The following is a 6491-nucleotide window of genomic DNA, read 5'->3' on the forward strand; positions in this document are numbered from 1 at the left end:
GATATGGTCATGGTGAATCGAGATATTGGTAATCATGTCTTGAAGCAACGAAGCATAGTGAAGAAATCAAAAGGGCCTTCAAGACATCAAGTTTAATCATGGATCTAGATAAATATTGACCAAGTGGAAGATCAAAGATGACCATCACACAAGCTAAAATGATGTACCACATGGGATCTTGTGTTATGGTAAGTAATTGTCAATTGCATTTTGTGTACTAACCCAAACTATGTTATATCTATGTTGATTAGGTGATTCTCATGGGCTTGCATGAAGAGAAAGATTCCAAGTGTCCATGAGAGGATGACATCAAGATATGATGATCATGGTTGACAAGGGCAAGCTCAAGATAAGCATCATGAAGGATTACATGCTTGAAGATTTTGGATGATCACATGATGTACATGTGAATATAGAATGCAATGAACTAATCCCCACATGGCGTATGGGGGAGCTATATGAAGTCTTCACCAAATGGTGTGATCAAGGTTATGCTTCCATCTTGAGCCAATAATAAATGTCAACATCAAGGTCAAGTGGAATGCTCATCAAAAAGTATATATGCCCAAGAATGGATTTTTGGAAGCTATCTAGTATATCTATCTTATGATTCTTGAGTAATAGGGATCCCGCACTATTAAGAGGGGATCAAAGGGTTTCGTAATGGACTTGCTCAAGTGAACATCTTCTATACACAGTCCCACTCCTATCATATATCTCAAAGTTAAACCATAAGCCAAAAAGGATTTGATAACCCACAAGTATAGGGGATCACAACAGTTTTCAAGGGTAGAGTATTCAACCCAAATTTATTGATTCTACTCAAGGGGAGCCAAAGAATATTCTTGAGTATTAGCAGCTGAGTTGTCAATTCAACCACACCTGAAAAACTTATTATCTACAGCAAAGTAGTATGGAAGTAACGATAATGGTGGCAAACGTGACAGTAGCAGTTTTGTACTGATTGTAACAATAGCAACTAAAAAGTAACTTAGCAAAGACCAATATGTGGAAAGCTCGTAGGCAATGGATCAGTGATGGATAATTATGTCGTAAGGCATTCATCATGCAACAGTCATAACATAGGGTGATACAGAACTAGCACCAATTCATCAATGTAATGTAGGCATGTATTCCATATATAGTCATACATGCTTATGGAAAAGAAATTGCATGACATATTTTTTCCTACCCTCCCGTGGAAGCGGGGTCCTAATGGAAACTAAGGGATATTAAGGCCTCCTTCTTATAGAGAACCAAACCAAAGCATTAGCACTTAGTGAATACATGAACTCCTCAAACTATGGTAATCATCGGAAAGAATCCCAGTTATTGTCACCCTGGGGGATGCGGATCATAACTCGTAATAGTTGTCTACAACTTGCAAGATAGGATCAAGAACACATATATATTCATGAAAACATAATAGGTTCAGATATGAAATCATGGCACTCGGGCCCTAGTGACAAGCATTAAGCATAGCAAAGTCATAGCAACATCAATCTGAGGACATAATGGATACTAGGGATCAAACCCTAACAAAACTAACTCAATTACATGATAGATCTCATCCAACCCATCACCGTCTAGCAAGCCTACGATGGAATTACACACGAACGACGAAGAGCATCATGAAATTGGTGATGAAGGATGGTTGGTGATGACGACGGCGTCGATTTCCCCTCTCCACAACCCAAATCACACTCCAGATTTGCCCTCCCGAGGAAGAACAGGCGGTGGCGGCGGCTCCATATCGTAAAGCACGATGAACTCTTCTCTCAGATTTTTTTCTCCCCGGATAGGAATATATAGGAGTGCAAACGATGTCGGTGAAGCCACAGGGGCCCCACAAGCCAGCGAGCGCACCCTAGGGGGGTGCCCTGCAGGCTTGTGGCCAGGTGGTGGCTGATGTCAGCTGTGCTTTCCTGGCAACGGCGCCAGAAACACTTCTGCTACTGCAACAAAAGACCTTCCAACGGTGCCAGAAATAGTCGTGTCGACGGCACCAGGAATCCTTCTACTACGGCTACGCCTTAAGGGACTTCCTAGGCAAATATGCAAAGGATTTCCCCCGTGGCCTTGGAGCCTTGCGTTGGTGTTCCCTCAAAGCGGAAAGGGTGATGTAGCACAGCGGTGGTAACTATTTCCCTCAGTTTGAGAACCAAGGTATCAATCCAGTGGAGGAGTATCTCAAGATCCTGCACAAACACAAAAGCTTGCTCCCAACGCTATGAAGGGGTTGTCAATCCCTTATAGATTGTTTGCCAAGTGAGAACTGAAAGCAACAAAGTAACAAAGCAAAGTAAAAGCGGAGGTGTAAACGATGGATGTGAATAGACCCGGGGGCCGTAGTGTTTACTAGTGGCTTCTCTCATGAAAGCAAGTAGACGGTGGGTGAAAAAATTACTGTCGAGCAATTGATAGAACCGCGCAAAGTCGTGACGATATCTATGCAATGATTATTTCTATAGGCATCACGTCCAAAACAAGTAGATCGATACTGTCTGCATCTACTACTGTTACTCCACACGTCGACCGCTATCCAGCATGCATCTAGTGTATTAAGTCCATAAGAACAGAGTAACGCCTTAAGCAATATGACATGATGTAGAGGGATAATCTCAAACCAATGATAAAAACCCCATCTTTTTACCCTTGATGGCAACTACTTGATGTGTGCCTTGCTGCCCCTACTGTCACTGGGAAAGGTCACCACATGGCAGAACCCAAAACCAAGCACTTCTCCCATTGCAAGAATCATAGATCTAGTTGGCCAAACAAAACCCAAGACTCGGAGAGACTTACAAGGATATCAAATCATGCATATAAGAAATCAACAAGACTCAAATATATATCATATATAATCTTATCACAAATCCAAAATTCATCGGATCTCGACAAACACGCCGCGAAAGAAGATTACATCGGATAGATCTCCATGAAGATCATGGAGAACTTTGTATTGAAGATCCAAGAGAGAGAAGAAACCATCTAGCTACTAACTACGGACCCGTAGGTCTGAAGTCAACTACTCACGAGTCATTGGAGGGGCGATGATGATGATGAAGAAGCCCTCCAACTCCAAAGTCCCCTCCGGCATGGTGCCGGGAAGGGTCTCCACATGAGATCTCGCGGAAATGGAACCTTGCGGTGGCGGAAAAGTATTTTCGAGGCTCCCGTGATTTTTTGCGGAATATTTGGGAATTTATAGGCCAAAGATCTAGGTCACGGGGTGGCCAGGGAGGCCACAAGCCCCTGGTGGCGGAGTGGGGGCTTGTGGGCTCCCTGGAGCCCACCTGGCTTGGCCCAAAGGCCCCCCGATCTTCTTCCGTTCGGGAAAAAAATCATTTCGGGGTTTTTCTTCCGTTTGGACTCCATTCCAAAACCAGATCTGAAAAGAGTCAAAAACACGGAAAAACAGGAACTGGCACTTGGCACTGAATTAATAAGTTAGTCCCAAAAAAGATATAGAAGGTACATAAAACAACCAAAGAAGACAAGATAACAACGTGAAACTATCAAAAATTATAGATACGTTTGAGACATATCAAGCATCCCCAAGCTTAACTCGTGCTCGTCCTCGAGTAGGGAAGTGATAAGAATGAATTTTTGATGCTTTCATGCTACCTAGCATAGGTGTCCTTTGTAATTCCTCTTATGTGACGTGAATGTTCAGATCCATTAGATTCAAAACAATAGTTTGCTATTGACCTGGAAACAATAATAATTTAAGCAAACTAGCAAAGTAATCATAAACTTTCAAAATAACAAGGCCAAAAGAAAGTTATCCCTACAAAAGCATATAGTCTAGCTATGCTCTATCATCATTGCACAATGAATTTAAATCATGCACAACCCCGGTATTGGCCAAGTAATTGTTTCACACCTTTACTTTCTCAAACCTTTTCAACTCTCACGCAATACATGAGCGTGAGCCATGGTTATAGCACTATAGATGGTGTGGAATGTAGTGGAGGTTGCAAGACAAAAAGGAGAAGATAGTCACATTAACTAGGCATATCAATGAGCTGTGGAGATGCTCATCAATAGATATCAATGTGAATGAGTAGGGATTGCCATACAATTGATGCAGTAGAGCTATGAGTATGTGAAAGCTCTTAAACAAAACTAGTGGGTGTGCATCCAACTTGCTTGCTCACGAAGACCTAAGGAAATTTTGAGGAAGCCTATCATAGGAATATACAAGACAAGTTATATAATGAAAATTTCCCACTAGCTATATGGTGGTGACAAAACGAGAGACTCTCAATCATGGAGATCATGGTTCTTAATATGCACAAGTGTGGAAAAAGTGGTAGCATTGTCCCTTCTCTCTTTTTCTCTCATTTTTTTTTATTTTGGTGGGCTCTTTGGCCTCTTTTTTTTGGGTGGGCTTCTTTGGCCTCTTTTATTTCCTCACATGGGACAATGCTCCATTAATGATGATCTTCACACTTTCAACTCAAAACTTAGAGCAACTATGACTCTATACGGAATGCCTTCGGTAGTGTACCGTGGCAATGATCTAGCATGGCATAGACATCAATGGAAACATCATGCTAGCTATCTTACGATCATGCAATGGCAATGTAGACGTGGTGGCACATGTCATGGTGGTAGTTGCATGGCAATATATCTCAGAATGACTTTGAAAAAGCCATAGTAGGTAGGTATGGTGGCTGTTTTGAGGGAGGCTAATGGTGGGTTTTGTGCACCGGCGAAAGTTGCACGACACTAAGAAGATAGTGATGGTGGAAGGTTAAAGTGCATATAAACCATGGACTCAACATTAGTCATGAAGAACTCATATACTTGTTGCAAAAGTTTTATTAGTAATCGAAACAAAGCATTCAACGCATACTCCTAGGGGAAGGGTTGGTAGGTATAAACCATCGCGCGATCCCGACCGCCATGCAAAGGATGACAATCAATATACTAATCATGCTCAGATTTCATCACATAGCGGTTCACCGTACGTGCATGCTACGGGAGTCACTAACTTCAACACAAATATTTCTAGATCCACAACACCTTACTAGCATGACTTCAATATTACCATAAACCACAACTCAAAACTAATTTAGATGAATCAAACTTCTCTAACTATTCAATGCACATGAAGGTGGAAGTTTTCGTATCCCTTTGGATAACTACCCCTTTTGAGACTACTTCCAAAGCATAGATCAACTATCAAGCCACGCACCGCTGTGCTCTAAAAGATATAAGTGAAGCACACAGAGCAAAAGTATCTAGCTCAAAAGATATAAGTGAAGCACATGTGAGCTGAATTGTCTACCAAAAGATATAAGTGAAGCTCGACAAAATCACGGTGTGTTCATGTCTCTCTCTCTAGGTGTGCAGCAAGGATGATTGTGACACAAAAAAAAATACTCCTACGATACAAGACGCTCCAAGCGAAAACACATAACATGTGGTGAATAAAAATATAGCCCCAAGTAACGTTACCGATGGATTGAAGACGAGAGAGGGGATGCCTTCCCGGGGCATCCCCAAGATTAGGCTTTTACGACATCCTTGAATCTCTTGGGTGCCTTGGGCATCCCCAATCTTGAGCTCTTTCCACTCTTTATCTCTTTGTCCATAAGAACTTCACCCAAAACTTGAAAACTTCACAACACGAAACTTAAACCGAAACTCGTGAAAACATTAGTACAAGAAAGCAAACCACCACTTCCTTAGGTACTGTAGCAAACTTAAATTCTACTTATGCTGATGTTGGGTTACTGTAGTTTCAATCTTACATGGCTAATACCCCCCGATAGTATCCATAGTTTCATCAAAATAAGCAACCAACACAACAAAAACATAATCTGTTAACAACACTGTAGCAATCTGTATATTTCGTATACCTCTGGTACTTCAAACATTCTGAACAATTACGACAATCTGAAGAATTTGCGTAGCAATTAGCAGCAAAAAGAATGAACTCAAAATCTCTTACATAAAAAAAATGAAAATTCTTTTTGTGAGCAGAAAGTTTTTGTCTTTTCCAGCATGACCAAACGATCATCCCCAAGACTAATCATAACGGTTTTGCTTGGCACAAACGCAAAAATAAACACAAAAAACACAATCATAACAGAATCATGAAAGTGTGGAAAACACAAAACAGAAAGAAAAATGATAGATTCGTTGGGTTGCCTTCCAACAAGCGCTTTTGTTTAACACCCTTAGCTAGGCGAAAGTGATGGAATCACGTATAGTCATCTTTGGTGCTCAAACCATAGGTAGCCCTCATCATGGATTCATAAGGCAATCTTATTTTCTTTTTAGGAAAGTGCTCCATGCCCTTCTTTAAAGGAAATTGAAATCTAATATTACCTTCCTTCATGTCGATGATAGCACCAATAGTCCTTAGAAAAGGTCTACCAAGAATAATGGGACATGAAGGATTGCAATCTATGTCAAGTACAATGAAATCCACGGGTACATACTTCTTATTTGCAACAATAAGAACATCATCGATCCTC

This window comes from Hordeum vulgare, chromosome 6H (genome assembly GCF_904849725.1).
Source record: "Hordeum vulgare subsp. vulgare chromosome 6H, MorexV3_pseudomolecules_assembly, whole genome shotgun sequence".
NCBI classification, from domain to species: Eukaryota; Viridiplantae; Streptophyta; class Magnoliopsida; order Poales; family Poaceae; genus Hordeum; species Hordeum vulgare.